The 18,284-nt window shown below is 48.8% G+C and overlaps 1 pseudogene; it reads right to left on the bottom strand.

Annotated features, from left to right (window-relative positions):
- Nucleotides 1–1,321: 1,321 nt before the first annotated feature.
- Nucleotides 1,322–4,316, bottom strand: LOC109762687 (uncharacterized; annotated as a pseudogene).
- Between the last annotated feature and the right edge of the window lie 13,968 nt (nucleotides 4,317–18,284).

The following is an 18,284-nucleotide window of genomic DNA, read 5'->3' on the forward strand; positions in this document are numbered from 1 at the left end:
GGCGCGGCGCACGGGCACCCCGCGCGCTCCCTGAGGACGACGACGAGTCACTCGCCACGTCCCTGACCTTGGAGTATGCGCGCGACTTCCTCCCCGTCGACCGCCACCCGAACAGCCCCATCAGTAGCCCCGCCAGGCTGCCGCACGGGAGGACCGACGACGCCGGTCCCCTCGAGGAGGCCGGGCCGCGCGCCCTCGGGCATCTCCGTGCCCCCTTGACCTGCCCCATGCAGCCGATCCTCGGCGACGCCGGCGCCGGCGCGACCCCGGTGTCGCCACGGTCACCGACGGCCATGCCCTTCTGCCATGCCGACGGGGACAGCAGGATCGGCGAGCGAGCGGGCAGCTTCTTGGCAGCGTCGCCCCTCGCCGGCGCTGGTGGAGCGGCCTTGATCGTGACGAGCCATGCTGGCTTCGGTGCCTCCACGCGGTGCCGCCGGTGACGTGCCGCCATGGAGCTAGAACTGGCCAGACCAATCGGCGCCCAGAGCTCGCTGTCGTGCTCTCCGGTCGCCGGTGCGCGCGCTAAGTGAACTCGCGTCTGATGTGTGCGAGGGGTTAACGGATTCAGAGCTGGTTTATATGCAACGGGGCGGGCGTGTGAGACACGGTCCAAAAAACGTTAGTACACATCTGAGTATTCGGATGATGACACGAATTGCCCAGTCAATTAGTCAAGTCGTTGTTGGCTCCATCTGTTCCAGCAAAGGACAACTGGCTAGCCAAGAGGTCAGTACCGGTGCAGTTTCCTAATGGCCGTCACCACCTAATTCTTTTCAATTTTGCGATTTTTCAGTTGTCTGAGATTTTTTTTTTATGCATCAGTCGATCTGCGCAAAGCCTCGGGGAAGAGATAGGGTACCACATAGAGGGCTTGGCCGGGAACGACCCAGAGCCGGGGAAGACGCGCGGCAACGATGTCCCTGGTGGAGCGGAGTCAGAGGTTGGCGGTTCGGGATGCGGTGCCGCATGAGAAGAAAAGTATTGGGGTGGTGTTTGAGGGATGGTCGACGGCGATGATGGGTTGGCAAAGGTGCCGGCTCAGGGTGCGGTGCCGGCGCATGAGAAGAAAAGCATTGGGGTGGGGTTTGAGGGATGGTCGACGGCGGCGATGGGTTGGCGAAGGTGGCGGCTTGAGGAGGGTGGGTCGATGAGGCGGGCATTGTAACGCCCGCCCGCTATGGATGGTGTGAGCAGGCGGTCATGGACTAGAGGGCGTGCGGAAGAAAAAATGCCCACGGGAAGAAAAAAAATAGTGCGCAAGGATGAAGAAGGCTGTTGGATGTCCATCCAAGGGCCGCGCTAAAGTGAGCGAAAGTTTTTCAAAAATCAAACAACCGTGGTGGCCCTAATTCTTTTTCCTTTTTCGTTGTTGGGGCCACAATGGACGTTTCATAAATGGCATAGTTTGACTGTAGCGCTTCATTTTCATGTAGTTTTTTTGGCAAAGCACTGACTAGAGCCGGCCAGTCGAGATTGATTCGCTTAGTCCAGATATTTTAACCTAGCTAGAAAGTGGAGTCCAGATTGATATACGACTTTTAAGTACAGACGTGTAGAATATATATATATCAGTGCTGTGCTCCTACTGGTTGCTGTCTGGGGAGAGGACTGACCAAATCCAAGCCGTGGGGATGTTGTCAGGTTAACGGCAGAGCAGACTTGAAAATGTGGGCGTGTGATTGACGGTCCTCCTCCCCGGCCTGTCCGCCACGCCAAGCCATGATTTGTGTGTGATCGCCCAGACTGGACTGTTCACTGTGGGGAAAATATCAGGTGCTACGGGAGCACCTAAGTTTAGGTGCTCCAAGAGCTTCTCGGCCATTGGATCTGAAATCCAACGGTTATCTACAGATGCGCTGGACCCGATTTGCAATACCAAATTTCTGGGGGTGTTTTCTAAATAAAAGCGTGAGCTCTCTCCTCGGCCATCGGATCTCAGATCCAACGGTTGAAAAGCTCCTGGAATCTTAGGTGCTCCCGTAGCACCAGGTATCCTCCCGTCCACTGTGGTTGTGAACGCACGGCCATGAGAGAACAGAGAGAGTATTACTTCTGCAAGCATCTCCAACATCAATAAACATTTTTTAACTTGTTCTAAAATTCATCATAACCTATTTTGATAGAATACACAATAACCGAATATACAGCTGTTTATTCCAAAAATATATATACAACTATTTCGCCCAAAAAAAAAGCATTCTTCTGACCCAAAACACACCTGGAGCAGCATACCTATAAGCGCATCATGCATGGATACCCATATTTTGCGAGCAAATAACCGGGGTCTTCCGACTCGAGATACCCATTCGATCCAGATTTGTGACGGCTAACCGAGCAGGAAATTTCAGCCTGAGCCCTGCCGTTCCCTCACCTCCCGTCGCCACCGTTGACCACTGTTGTCCCTTCTGTGCTTCCCGCCACCGCCGGGCCAAAGCCAACTAAGCTACACCACATAGTGAAACACTGCCATAAGAAAGAAACGCTGCAAGGGGCCACTGCTTTGCCCACAACAAAGGAGCCCGAAACAGACACGTGCTAACATGGCGCAGGTTACATACTACATTAAGTTACAGAGGTTGTAAGATCCAACTGCAGGCGGATTCAAACATGCAAAAATTTAAAATTTATGGATATTTATTGCTTGGTTTACCTCTATCCATTGAACATTAGAACAAATTACAATTGAAATGGGCTTAGCCGAAATACCTATACAACACTAGTTGGTCATATAGCATGCCTACTCCAAAGAATAAACCAAAGGCAATAAAAAGATGACCTTGACGCTTGGCTGTTTTGCAGAGATAATGTTCACATGATATACTTCGGCTGAACTACACTGGTGAATAAGCATAGTGCCACATAGCTTTGGGTTCCCATCAAAACTAGAATTTGGAAATGTACTCAACTGGCCTCCTGTTGGTACAGACCCTTCTAGGTCATTGTTGGAAATGTTGAATGCAGAAAGGAAGTGAAGACTCTCCAATGCCGCAGGGATTACACCCCTCAGATGGTTATTAGACAAGTCTAGCACCTCCAGCTTCGTGAGGTTGCAGACCGACAGCGGAACCACTCCATATAGTTTGTTTGAGCTGAAATCGAGTTCAGAAAGCACTTTCAGTTGACCAATCTTTGGTGGAATCACACCTGTGAAATTGTTGAGGCTCAGATTCAAGAGCATAGGGAAAGCTGTAAGAAAATGGTATTGGCGCGATATATTCCTCCAAAAAAGAGGTAGTTCAACGTGGCCAGGAACCAAATAAGCTGATGTATTATCTTTTAGCATTGGGACCTCCATCAAGGCGATTGGGATATGCCCAGTAAAACTGTTGTTTGATACACCTAGATAAAAGAGGCTATGTAAGGAGTTGATCCAGCCTGGCATTGGTCCGGTGAGTCGATTGTTGGATAACTTTAGTACCTTCAATTTCCTGAGCTTTGATAACCAAACTGGCAAGCGTCCAGTTAATGAGCTGTCGGCCATGTTGAGAAATTGAAGATTCTGAAAACCATCTAGGGTCTCATCTTGCGGCATGATCTCATTCACGAAGTTCTCGGTAATAATCAGAGTGGTGATGTTCCTGAAGCTATTGAAGACATGAAAAGCTTTTGTGATATTCGTAAAAGGGTTTCTAGCAAGTGATAGGTGCAGATTCCCTATTCTTGGTGAGATCTCACCATGGAAATGGTTCAACGACACCCGCAGCGCAATCAAATTGCTGCATGAGTATATGTTTTCTGGAACTATGCCACTGAAGTTATTTCTCAAAACATCTAAGCGTGTCAGGTTCTGTAGGGTGGAGAAGTTGACTGTGCCTAGTTCTCCACTGAGGTTGTTGATCTTCAGATCAATGACCATGAGATGTGTGCAGTTACTCAGAGTTGATGGCAGCTCCCCAGACATGTTATTGTTACCCAAATAGAGCTCCTCTAGCCTCTTCAACTGACCTATGGAGCGTGGGATCTTCCCACTGAATTTGTTCTCCCTGAGGTCGAGAGTAACCAGATTACTGAGTTTTACGATGCTTGCTCCATCAAGTTCTCCTTGTAATCCATTGTTTGGGAAGGAGAGGTGCTCTAGGGAAGTGGCATGGAAGAGCTCAACAGGGAGAGTCCCACTTAGGTTGTTGTGCCCAACCTTGGAACACTCTGAGCGTGGAGCAATCACCAAGTGCAGCAGGAATACCACCACTCAATTGGTTGTAACAAAGGTCAAGAATGGCCAATGATGGCGAGAGGCAAAGAGAAGGTGGTATGTGCCCCGTGAAGCTGTTGTTGCTTGTGTTGAGGACGACCAAATTCCGCATAACTTCCATGTGTAGGATGGAAATGCTGCGCCGAATTGATTGCTCGAGATGTTCAGTACCTGCAGAGGCTGGGCAGTGGTAACCGAAGATGGCGGCTCGTGCATGCTACCTCTTGAGCACCGCGTTGGTTTTCCCTTGAAGAGGAAAGGGTGATGCAGTAAAGTAGCGTAAGTATTTCCCTCAGTTTTTGAGAACCAAGGTATCAATCCAGTAGGAGGTCACGCTCAAGTCCCTTGCACCTACACAAACAAATAAGAACCTCGCAACCAACGCGATAAAGGGGTTGTCAATCCCTTCACGGTCACTTACGAGAGTGAGATCTGATAGAGATGATAAGATAATATTTTTGGTATTTTTATGATAAAGAGTAAAAGTAAAGAAAGCAAAGTAAACAGTAATGGAAATAACGGGAGATTAATATGATGGAAAATAGACCCGGGGGCCATAGGTTTCACTAGTGGCTTCTCTCAAGAGCATAAGTATTACGGTGGGTGAACGAATTACTGTCGAGCAATTGATAGAATTGAGCATAGTTATGAGAATATCTAGGTTTGATCATGTATATAGGCATCACGTCTGTGACAAGTAGACCGACTCCTGCCTGCATCTACTACTATTACTCCACACATCGACCGCTATCCAGCATGCATCTAGAGTATTAAGTTCATAAGAACGGAGTAACGCTTTAAGTAAGATGACATGATGTAGAGGGATAAACTCATGCAATATGATATAAACCCCATCTTTTTATCCTCGATGGCAACAATACAATACGTGTCGTTTCCCCTACTGTCACTGGGATCGAGCACCGCAAGATTGAACCCAAAGCTAAGCACTTCTCCCATTGCAAGAAAGATCAATCTAGTAGGCCAAATCAAACTGATAATTCGAAGAGACTTGCAAAGATAACCAATCATACATAAAAGAATTCAGAGAAGATTCAAATATTGTTCATAGATAATCTTGATCATAAACCCACAATTCATCGGATCTCGACAAACACACCGCAAAAGAAGATTACATCAAATAGATCTCCAAGAGAAACGAGGAGAACTTTGTATTGAGATCCAAAGAGAGAGAATAAGCCATCTAGCTAATAACTATGGACCCGAATGTCTGAGGTAAACTACTCACACATCATCGAAGAGGCTATGGTGTTGATGTAGAAGCCCTCCGTGATCAATGCCCCCTCCGGCAGGATGCCGGAAAAGGCCCCAAGATGGGATCTCACGGGTACAGAAGGTTGCGGCGGTGGAATTAGGTTTTCGTGGTGCTCTTCGATGGTTTGGGGGTACGTAGGTATATATAGGAGGAAGAAGTAGGTCGGTGGAGCCACGAGGGGCCCACGAGGGTGGAGGGCGCGCCTAGGGGGGTAGGCGCGCCCCCTGCCTCGTGGCCGCCTCGTTGGTTGCTTGACGTCCACTCCAAGTCATCTGGATCACGTTTGTTCCAAAAATCACGCTCCCGGAGGTTTCATTCCGTTTGGACTCCGTTTGATATCCTTTTTCTGCGAAACACTGAAATAGGCAAACAAAACAGCAATTTGGGCTGGGCCTCCGGTTAATAGGTTAGTCCCAAAAATAATATAAAAGTGCATAAATAAGCCCATTAAACATCCAAAACAGAATATATAATAGCATGGAACAATAAAAAATTATAGATACGTTGGAGACGTATCAAGCATCCCCAAGCTTAATTTCTGCTCGTCCTCGAGTAGGTAAATGATAAAAACAGAATTTTTGATGTGGAATGCTTCTTAGCATAATTCTCAATGTAAATCTTTTTACTGCGACATGAATCTTTAGATCCGAAAGATTCAAGATAAAAGTTTAATGTTGACATAAAAACAATAATACTTCAAACATGCTAACCAAGCAATTATGTCTTATCAACTTGTGACGCCCCCGATTTGACCGTACACTAATCATGCACGCAAATGTGTACGACCGAGATCAGGGACTCACGGGAAGATATCACAACACAACTCTAAAACATAAATAAGTCATACAAGCATCATAATACAAGCCAGGGGCCTCGAGGGCTCGAATACAAGTGCTCGATCACAGACGAGTCAGCGGAAGCAACAATATCTGAGTACAGACATAAGTTAAACAAGTTTGCCTTAAGAAGGCTAGCACAAACTGGGATACAGATCGAACGAGGCGCAGGCCTCCTGCCTGGGATCCTCCTAACTACTCCTGGTCGTCGTCAGCGGCCTGCACGTAGTAGTAGGCACCTCCAGCGTCGTAGGTGTCGTCGTCGAGGGTGGCGTCTGACTCCTGGACTCCAACATCTGGTTGTGACAACCAGATAGAAAAGAAAAGGGGGAAAAGAGGGAGAGGAGCAACCGTGAGTACTCATCCAAAGTACTCGCAAGCAATGAGGTACACTACATATGCATGGGTATATGGGTAAAGGGGCATATCAGTGGACTGAACTGCAGAATGCCAGAATAAAAGGGGGATAGCTAGTCCTGTCGAAGACTACGCTTCTGGCCATCTCCATCTTGCAGCATGTAGAAGAGAGTAGATTGAAGTCCTCCAAGTAGTATCGCATAGCATAATCCTACCCGGCGGTCCCCTCCTCGTCGCCCTGTTAGAGAGCAATCACCGGGTTATATCTGGCACTTGGAAGGGTGTGTTTTATTAAGTATCCAGTTCTAGTTGTCATAAGGTCAAGGTACAACTCCGGGTCGTCCTTTTACCGAGGGACACGGCTATTCGAATAGATAAACTTCCCTGCAGGGGTGCACCACATAACCCAACACGCTCGATCCCAATTGGCCGGACACACTTTCCTGGGTCATGCCCGGCCTCGTAAGATCAACGCGTCGCAACCCCACCTAAGCACAACAGAGAGGTCAGCACGCCGGTCTAACCCTATGCACGCAGGGGTCTGGGCCCATCGCCCTATGCACACCTGCACGTTGCGTACGCGGCCGGAAGCAGACCTAGCCTAGTGGCGTTCCAGTCCAATCCGGCGCGCGCCACTCAGTCGCTGACGTCAAGAAGGCTTCGGCTGATACCACGACGCCAGGATACCCATAACTACTCCCGCGTAGATGGCTAGTGCGTATAGACCAAATGGCCAGACTCAGATCAAATACCAAGATCTCGTTAAGCATGTTAAGTATCCGCGAACGCCGACCAGGGCCAGGCCCACCTCTCACCTAGGCGGTCTCAACCTGCCCTGTCGCTCCGCCACAAAGATCCACTTGCGGGTACTCCTACGAGCCGACACGACTTTAGTCATCACATGTGTCATGTATATAGTATATAAGTATATACCCGTGATCACCGCCCAGGTGATCACGGCCCGATAGTATAGCACAGCAGACGGACAAGAATGTAGGGCCACTGATGGAAATCTAGCATCCTATACTAAGCATGTAGGATGGCAGGTAAAGGTATCAACAGTAGTAGCAAGGATAGGCTATGCATCAGGATAGGATATCGAAAAGCAGTAACATGCTACACTACTCTAATGCAAGCAGTATAGAGAAGAATAGGCGATATCTGGTGATCAAGGGGGGGCTTGCCTGGTTGCTCTGGCAAGTAGGAGGGGTCGTCGACTCCGTAGGCGAACTGGGCAGCAGCAGTGTCGGTCTCGTAGTCTACCGGAGAGAAGAGGGGGAAGAAACAGTAAATACAATGCAAACATAAGCATGACGATGCGTGACATGACAATGAGCGGTGCGAGGTGTGCCCTAACGCGACAGTAGGTGGTACCGGCGAAGGGGGGGAACATCCGGGAGGTATTCCCGATGTTTCGCGTTTTCGGACAGACGGACCGGAGGGGGAAAGTTGCGAGTTCGATAGGTTAGGGAGGTGTGGTGGACGAATGGACTGCGTATTCGGATTCGTCTCGTCGTTCTGAGCAACTTTCATGTAGAAAACATTTTCATCCGAGTTACGGTTTAAAAGATATGAATTTTCAAAGATTATTTGAATTTCTGGAATTATTTAATTAACAGAAAAGGGATATGACGTCAGCATGACGTATGAGTGACGTCAGCGGTCAACAGTCCGGTTGACTGGTCAAAACTGACACGGGGGACCCACCTGTCATAGACAGTGGGTTAAACAGAGTTCAAACTAATCTAAATTTAGTTAGTAAAACTACTGGGCCCACCTGTTAGTGACTGATCAAGTTAATTAATTAGTTTTATTTATAAAAACATTTTTTTTGTTAATTATGCGGCGGGGCCCGCATGTCAGTGGCTGGGCCTGCCCAGTCAGCACGTTGACTGGGTTGACCCAGTCAACGGGGCCTGCGGGGCCCGCTGGCAGTGACCCAGGGGTGGCCCCAGGTGTGCCAGCTCAGCAGGCCGGCGATTGAACGCCGGCGAGCACGAAAACGCGGCGGAGGGCGCTCGGCCCCGTCGGGATTCGTCTACAGGGGGCCTACACGGGCGCGGGTGGGTGCGTTCGAACGGGGAGAGCCCGCCGCGTCGCGTGGTGAGACCGGCCGGAGCTGGAGCTGCCGGAAACGGCGCCGGCGACGAGCAAAAGCGGCGCCGGAGTTCGGGCTGGAGCGGGTGCGGCGTTAGAGCGCGCGAGCGGCCAAACTAACCAGCTAGGCGGGTGCTGCATGATGCGGTCAAGCTAACGGGCATACGCCCATGACCAATTGGTCACCGGAGACCCGCCGGCGACGAACTCCGCAGCGCTGCGTTCGGGCGCGCGTGGGGAAGCAGCTAGGGGGCGCGCGAGAGCGAAAAGACAGGGGAGGAGGGGGAGAAGCTCACCGCGCGGCACACGGAGGCCGGTGAGAGGCTTAGGAGCAGCAGGTCGGCGCCGGGGAAGAAAGGGGTCGCCGGCGACCGAAGTTGAAGACGAGCTCGGTGTGCTCGTTGTAGGGGCTCCGGTCTCCAACGGGCTGCACCAGACGAAGCAGCGGGTGACGACGGTCCTTGGAGACACCGTGGGGCGGCGAGGTGGGCACGGTGGCCGTGTGAACGACGGAGAACGGCGGTGACCGCGTCGGGCGTGGGGAAGGAAGGAGCGGCGCGGATCTGGGGGGGGAAGAGAGAGGCGCAGAGGCCGAGAGGTGAGCGGGGGCGAGTGGGAGAGGGGCCCGAGGAGGCGGGGGGGCGCTGGCGTCCTTATCCTCCCCGTCGCCCGCGAGGGGGTGCGGCGGGGACCGGCCCCTGTTCCGACCCCGGTCGGGGAAACAGGGAAGGGGAGGGCGAGTGGGAGAGGTGGGCTAGGCCGGCTGGGCCGGGGGTCGGCCCAGTTGGGCCAGGGGGCCTTCTCCTTTTTTTTTTTTGTTCTGTGCTCTTTTGTATTTTCTTTTTATTTGTTTATTTTCTTTTCTGTTTTATTTCATTTAAAAGTATTTAGGCATTTTATAAAAATGTGTTTTCTCCACCATAATTACCAGTGTATTATTTGGCACCCACCGAACATTTTTGTTTAAATTTTTGAAAACTTTGATTTTCCACTTTAAATTTAATTGAAGTTTGAATTAGGAGTTGAAAAGAAATGTGATTCAAATGTGATCAAGCCCTGTTTAGCAACATGATTAGCTTAATCACAGAGAGTTACTGTAGCATGACTCTCGGGGTGTTACAGAAAGGTTGACACACCGCAGGCCGGTGAGACCGGCAAGGTGCGGCGAGATGCGACCTTCAAGCCCTTTAGATGCCAGCGAGACCGCCGTGACGCCCCCGACCCTGTTGCAGGTTATGCCTTCCCATTTGCAGCAGTCCGTGCCGTTTCTCCACGACACGACGAGGCCGGCATCTTCAGATAGCCCGGCGAGGAACTGGAGGAGGGAGTGCTTCTCCTGCTCGGTGCATGAGCTGGCAGTAGAGGCCAAGGAGAGCAGCAGCAGAAATAGCTGCAGCCCGACTAGCGCTGTAAAATGCATGGCTGGTAAGCTTAAAGCCTTCTCATCTTAACCTGTTTGTGCAATGGTTATCCGGTAGCCGATAGGGGTGGTTTCCAATGTTGCAATGGTATCGTTTTAAGTACTCCCTCCGTTCCGATTTACTCGTCGTGGTTTTAGTTCAAATTTGAACTAAAACCACGACGAGTAAATCGGAACGGAGGGAGTAGAAGATAGTGCTACTGTAGTTGCATCATAGTACGTCTTCTGTCACTGAGGTACGATGGTGCCATCAAGAGGCTGGGTACCAACCTACTATTGCCTGACTCTTAGGCTTTGTTGGCTCTTGAGGTCCACTAACACCTCTTAGTCCTACATTTACACATGGCCATCTGGTTCTTTCTGAGCATGCCCATTAAGGCTCAAGATGGCAATGGGTAGTTACCCAACCAGGTAAAGCCTCTTTTTTTCATGCCCATGAAAGCACATGCTTGCCCATTACCCCATACCCACCGTGGGGAAGAATTTCACCCATACTCGTCGCCCGACAGATAATTCTTCCCCGCATGTATACCCGCCCCTTCTGATGCCAACCTCTAGGGGCAATTCACACATATCAAACCAGCAACTTATTATCCAGAATCATAACATTCTGCAGTTCAATAGCATAGTTGCATAGCACAATTGCATACCATTACATCATAACACTATCGACCATCAATTCGATAAAATAATTGCACAGCACAAGTGCATACCATCACATCAATAGAATAATTGCACAACAAGTGTATGCCATCACATCATAACACTAAACATCCATCAATTTAATACTAGCATAATTTATGCATTGCATCATTATCATAACAAGTAGCAAGGTTCAAATGATCAGGTACAAAAACTTTCTCACATCTCACAAAGTCACAAGTCACAACTCTCAAGAGTAATTCTAGATGGCATAGTTCATCGCATGACAAATGACAATGATACAGCTCAAAAACTGAGCAACAAAAAAGGGGGTCCATATGTCAGGCCCCCACTACTGGGTACAAGTAAGTAACAGGTATGGGTAATTACTAATGGATGAACGTACATGTACCTGCGTTACCCAATTGGTAAGGATTTTGCCATTTACTTACCCGTGGGCACGAAATGTAGCCCAAACTCATTCCTTAATTGAGTAATTACCTGTCGAGGATCGGGTAACAGGTACCCGTTGCCATCTTGTTAGGCTTTATTGGCTCATGAGGTCCACTAACACATTTTAGTCATACATTTAGGGCTTGCTCACCTCTTATTTTGATAAATAATCTTAGAAGTAAAGCTCTGAATCATATGTTTTGTGTTCATTTTCTATCGTTGTGTATGTTGCTGCTCATGCGTCCGTAACTTCATACTACATGGGTAAGCTTGTTACACAACCCATACCATGGATAAACCTCATTGACCATCACATTTTCATTCCAGGTGATGCCTTCCCAAGGAGCCAGAGCTGGTGGAAGAGGCACCATGCATGGACAAGGACTATTTCGAGATGAAAATCGGACGAGGGTTCAATCTAATTTTTTCAGAGCAATGGTCCTCCCTCTATAATGAACCTCCAATATAAGCTAAGCTAGGTCTCGCATTAATAGATGGAGCTAAGTTAGGTTCAGCTAACCACCGGTATAAAGTTACTGAATTGGTACTCATATGCTCCTAAAGTGCACACAATCTTTTTCCATCAGATGAAAAATATGTAATGTGGTCGAAGAAGAAGAAGACGGGAGCTACGGTAGCAAAGGCTGGGATGATTAAGTTCGTTGCTGCCATTTATGTAGTTCTTTCTTCAAGATACTGGAGCTCTCATTTATGCAAACTAGATGATGCCCCGGGCACCCCGCGCGTTGCTGCTAGAACACGATAACCATGTTAAAGCAATTGTATAAATAGGTGCTTAAAAACAACTAAACTAATGGAAAAATGTAAGAGTGTTCTTAGTTCACATTTAAACAATAATAAAACCTACAAAGTATGTAATAAAATGATATACAAAAAGAGATAAACTTTTGAATTGAACTTAGCCCGGGGTGTGAAGCATGAACTATAGTTTTTTGGAAGAAAACAAAGCATGCATGACTTAATGAGGTGGCATGGTTGTGTTGATAAATTAATGCAGAAAAATTAACTTATGAGTAGCATGACTTTTGATGCCACACAATTTCGATCACATGACTATCAACAATTGAGGTGATGTAACCTAAAAAAATAATTGAGGTGATGTGAAAGTGGTTATGTGCATAATAACCTAGTGTTGTGGGGCTAAGGGCATCTCTAACGCCGACCCGTCCGCAGACGACCGGGAGGGACTAGTTCACAGACACTGATGAGGTAGCCGGTCATCCAAAGCTAACCGCGTATGTCCGCTTGCATTTCAATCGAAATATAATGAAATTGAAGAAATTTGATGCATATTTTTAAAAATGGATGAAATTCATTCATACTTGGATTTTTTATATATAAAACCGAATGGTTTTTGACAAATTTAAACTAGACCGGACTCTAAACCTAGCCTAAATGACCGCGAGCGCCCGTTTCCCATGTCCGACAGGCCATGGGCCCTAGGAACTGAAGCTCCGCTTCCGCCTCTGCAGCTTGCTTGCAGCTAATCGTACGACGATGATGAGCTCACCAAGCTTGGCTTCAACCGGAGGGGAGGAATGGTGGCCTTCCTAGGACCCAAGCGTCGGCGACCTCCCATACGCTACTCTTCCTCACTGCTGGTGGCGCCGGCGAACATGCCGGCTTCGTGGTTGTTGCGGTGGGGCGCGGCCGTGCCGGAGCTGGCGACATTGCTCATGAGCATCCCGAAACGGCATGAGTTGAAAAATAACTACATTGCTCAAAGCATCGAAAAGCACATTAGAAGCTTGAGCATTGAGATAAGAGTTTTTCTCATCCTATAAAGATAATCTTTGTGGATCCTTTGAAGGAGAAAAACCCATATCTACAATTTGCTCTAAATTTGGGTCCATGACCCTAAAGAGATTAAGCATGCGAATTACCCAAACATCAAAATTTGTGCCATCGAAACTAAGAGTGCAGAGAATCCTAAACCCCTAGTCGACATCCTTACTCTCTAGGCAGTTAAGCCTTAAAAAGAGAGACGAGGCTCTGATACCAATTGAAAGATCGTGGATGTTGCCTAGAGGGGGGGTGAATAGGCGCTTTAAAATAATTACGGTTTAGGCTTGAAAAAATGCGGAATAAACCTAGCGGTTAATTTGTCAAGCACAAAACCTACAACAACTAGGCTCACTTATGTGCACCAATAACTTATGCTAAGCAAGATAAACTACTAAGTGATAGCAAGATATATGACAACAAACAATATGGCTATAACAAAGTAAAGTGCACAAGTAAAGGGCTCGGGTAAGAGATAACTGAGGCACGCTGAGACGACGATGTATCCCGAAGTTCACACCCTTGCAGATGCTAATCTCCGTTTGGAGCGGTGTGGAGGCACAATGCTTCCCAAGAAGCCACTAGGGCCACCGTAATCTCCTCATGCCCTCGCACAATGCAAGATGTCGTGATTCCACTAAGGGACCCTTGAGGGCGGTCACGGGACCCGTACAAATGTCAACCCTTCAGGGCGGTCACCGAATCTGTACACTTTGGCAACCCTTGGGGGCGGTCACCGGAACTCGTCAAAATGGTCGGAGCGATCTCCACAACATAATTGGAGACTCCGACGCGCTTGCCCAGAGCTTTACACCATAATGATTGAGCTCCGAACACCACCAACCATCCAGGGCACCAAGGCACCCAAGATGGACAAGCTCAAGGGTACCAAGCACCCAAGAGTAATAAGCTTCTCAACTTGTAACTTCCACGCGTATCATCGTGGAGAACTCAAACTGATGCACCAAATGCGATGGCAAGGGCACACAGAGTGCCCAAGTTCTTCTCTCCCAAATCCCACCAAAGCAACTAATGCTAGGGAGGAAAATGAGAGAAAGAACGAAGAAGAGAACACGAAGAACTCCAAGATATAGATCCAAGGGGTTCCCCTCACATAGAGGAGAAAGTGATTGGTGGAAATGTGGATCTAGATCTCCTCTCTCTTTTCCCCCCAAAACAAGCAAGAATCCATGGAGGGATTGAGAGATAGCAAGCTCGGAGAAGGTCAACAATGGGGGGGGGGCAAATGCGAGCTCAAAGGATAAGGCTCAATGGGGAAGAAGACCCCCTTTTATAGAGGGAAAAAAATCCAACTGGTATCCCCATTCTCAGCCCGCAGCGAGCGGTACTACCGCTCTAGGGAGTGGTACTACTGCTGGCCGCATACTACCGCTGGGACCTCACACAGCGCAAAGGGAGAAGAACAAAGAGGAGGGCCGTTGAGCGGCACTAGTAGCGGTAGTAGGGGCGGTACTACTGCTTACAAGCGGTACTACCGCTCCTACTACCGCTGCTACTGCTGTTGAACCCGACACGAGATGCGCAGGTCTCGAGTCGAGGCGGTACTAGCGCGAAACCGGGGTCGTACTACCGCTTGTGGCTGTGGGCGGTACTACCGCTCTGAATTAGCAGTACTACCGCTTGTGGCTTTAGGCGGTACTGCCGCTCCGGGGCCGCGGTACTACCGCTGGCGCCTCCCAGAGTCACTTCCAAGCAAAACAGATGCTCCAGAAAAACCAGAACCGCCACAACTTCTGTAAATGAGCTCCGAATTGAGCAAACTCAAGCTTGTTGGATAGATGACGACAAATACTATCCAATAGCGAATGGTTATAATAAGAAGAGGCAGTGGAGGTATGCCTAAGATATAGAAGAGGGAAACCTCCAACACAGAAGAACTGGCATAACCTCCAACATCGAAAATATCATAGAAGATGCATGTGAACTCTGTTTTCGATGAACTCGAGCTTGTCATGAAAATGACCATAAGCTCCAAAAATCACAAGGAGAAGAACCAAGCAAGAACCAATAAATATAATGCAAGGATGCAATGGTTTGAGCTCTCTACGAACGATACGATCAAGCTACTCATCAAGAGCTCCCCTTGATAGTACGGCAAACTATCATATAACCCGGTCTCCCGACTACCACCATGAGACCGGTAAAATAGAAAACCTATCAAGGGCAAACCTTTGCCTTGCACATAGTCCACTTGAGCTAGATGATGACGATCTTGACTCCCTCAAGTTGGACCATCTTTCTTGATTGCGTTGGCTCGATGAAGACTACTTGATTGCTCCCCCATTCTCCACTATGGGTGAGCCACTCTTCGGCACATCTTCACAAGTCCATTGACACCACAATGGACGGCAAGCTTCAACACTTGATCTCTTCGTGATGCTCCACTTGAACTTGCACACCGCAATCTTGATGACGATCACCACTTGATGTCATCCTCCATGGGTTGTATAATATCTTCCTCTTGACGCAAGCCCATGGAAACAAACCTAACCCCACATAGAACTCTCACACAGACCATGAGTTAGTACACAAAACATAATGGACAATGCTTACCATACCATGAGATCACTTGATCCCTCTCGGTACATCTTCTACGCTTTGTGCGTTGATCAACTTGATTCACTTTTTGACTTGGTCTTGATCAACCTCTCACATGACCAATCTTTAGGTAATTCCTTGAATAGCACATTGGTCATCACAAACTCTCCTTAAAACCAACAAATGGACTCCAAGAACAGCCTATGGACAAATCCTTAAAATATAACTTAAGGCAACCATTAGTCCATAGAGATTGTCATCAATTACCAAAACCAAACATGGGGGCACTGCATGTTCTTTCACTCGAGCAACGCCTCCTGCTTAGGCACATCCACATCCGACGTGATGGCCGTGCCGACGACGAGTTGCTCCTCTATGTGTCGGTGCTTCAAGGAGGCGAACGTTATACCCCTGGTGGGCCTACACCTGCAAGAACGCGATCCGCCGCTCGTCTAACACCATCTCAGTGTAGTGAGCATCGGCCTCATCGATGGTGATGCCACATTAGCCTGCCGGGACGGGGTCGCCGGCTTGTCGTCGGCCGCCTCTTCCATTGGGTCGGCCGCAAAGCTGATCTCCGACTGCAATGGCGGTGATCTCCTGCTTCTACTCAGATGAGAGGATGTCCCAGATGGCTTTGGAGCTCGAGGAGGACACGTCGGATGTGATTCAGAGCAGAGAAAGTGAGCGAAGGATGTTGGATGCGGCAATTGTCGGACCTATGGTTTAAATAGCGGGCAGATGTCAGGGCAACCGACGAGGTGGTTAATGGTGGGCGGCAGAAAAGACGGACGAGTGGCGCCGGCTCCTTGTTCCCGAGCAACCGTACATGTTTCATGTAGGTAGGCGGACGAACGGGTTATCGTTTGAACGCGGAACAGCTGCATGCATCGGGAAGCACCGAGGGTGGCGCACTTGGCCGATGTGTCGTTTCAATGCCGGAGCGACGTGAGAAATCGCATCGCTCTGAGCCGACATGAATGCGGCACTGGTGCTGTGGAGCGGCATTGATGGCTTTGGGCGGGAAAGAGCGCGGGCGAGGGGGTATTTTTGTGTGGGCCATGGATGTCAAACGCGAGCGAGACATCGGTCTGGACGCCTGCAAAGCTCACCCTCTAGTTTGTTTTCAGTTTGCGGAAAAAATCATGTCCAGACTGGTCGGCGGACCGATACATGCCCGCGCCAGATGGCAAAGTACGCCCAGACCGTGCGGTTCGGACGGTTTGAGGATCCGCGCTGGAAGTGCCCTAACTCTTTAGATAGTATATAGTCGACCAAAACATTTTATATTTTGAAGCATAGAGTTTAGGGCATCTTCAATGCTCCCTTTCAAATTGGACATCGTATCCGTCCGTGGACTAATCCGGACTGGCCCGTGAACGGTGATGCGGGAGGTGGCCATCCTTCTACATTCCTTAAACGTTCATACAGGTCCAACCAATTTGAATTCAAATGCACAATGTCTGGTCACATAGCGCCTGGTTACAATAAAAAAAGATAAGTATGCATATTTTTTACATGCTCGGTCACAAAAGAATCTTAGTCCACAATTCGTGCAAAATAATGTATTTTTTTGCCCTGTCGTACCAATTATCCAAGGCTTCACGCTCATTCTGACGCTGGCTCCTCCTCACCACCCGCCTCCTCGGTCGCCATACGCTTCAACATCCTAACACGGACGGCTTGCGTGATCATTCTTACAACGTCATCCAACTCCTCCATCTTGAAGGCCAACATCTTTGTGTCCTCTGAAGCGGCAATGATCTCAACCTTGTTCTCTTCGAGCATGATCTTTTCTCTTGGATTTTGAGTTTCTTCTCGGTCCCGTCATCAACATCTTAAACCTCCCAGTCTGCTTTTCCTCCTTGACGTCAGAGCGCTTGACACATGTCTCCCTGTCTCCGCCTTCTTCACCAAGATGTCCTTGAACATCTTCATCATCTTGGTCGTCGCCCCTTCTCTCCTCTCATTTTCCTCCTTCCACTTCTTTCCTCTGAACCCTCTAATATTCTTGGGCGGCTCTTTTGTTGGGTTCGTTGGATCACCCGCTTCTTCCTCGGTCTCGACGGTGTTGACAATGCATGAGGATGAAGTTCTTCTCCTTCAAAAACATGTTTCACGCAAGGGAAGACTGCAATGAAAAACATTCTCATCCAGCCAAAAAGTTGCATCTGGCCAAATGACAACACACATACAACTTACTTGCTTGGTGATCTGCGCAGCACTTGAGCATGGACCGATTAGTTGCTTCAAATGGCATTAATATTTGGACACAACCTCTTGGGTGATTAGTTCATCTGCATTGGGCTCGAAATGCTTGTGCCCACGGAATAAAGTATGAATTTTGGCCCAAAATGTTGCACCATTTTGCTACGTGTCATGGATCGGATAGATGCTAGTGGCCAACGACCCCTCCACCCTCATGTTAAAGCTTTCTCCTCTATCCTTTTTCTTTAGATCAACAAGAAATTCATCTGGATCAAGGTCGTCGTCGCCGTCCTCCTTCTGCTCGTGTCAGCTAGTGAACGAATCCGGTTGCTAGGTGCACGTGGCCGGCTATGTGCCTGGCTGGGTGTACATGCCCGGCGTGGACTCCGGGTCATCCACCTGCACATCCTCGTAAGAGCCTCCGCTTCCGCCTCCGCCGTG

This window comes from Aegilops tauschii, chromosome 4 (assembly GCF_002575655.3).
Source record: "Aegilops tauschii subsp. strangulata cultivar AL8/78 chromosome 4, Aet v6.0, whole genome shotgun sequence".
In the NCBI taxonomy this organism is placed as follows: Eukaryota; Viridiplantae; Streptophyta; class Magnoliopsida; order Poales; family Poaceae; genus Aegilops; species Aegilops tauschii.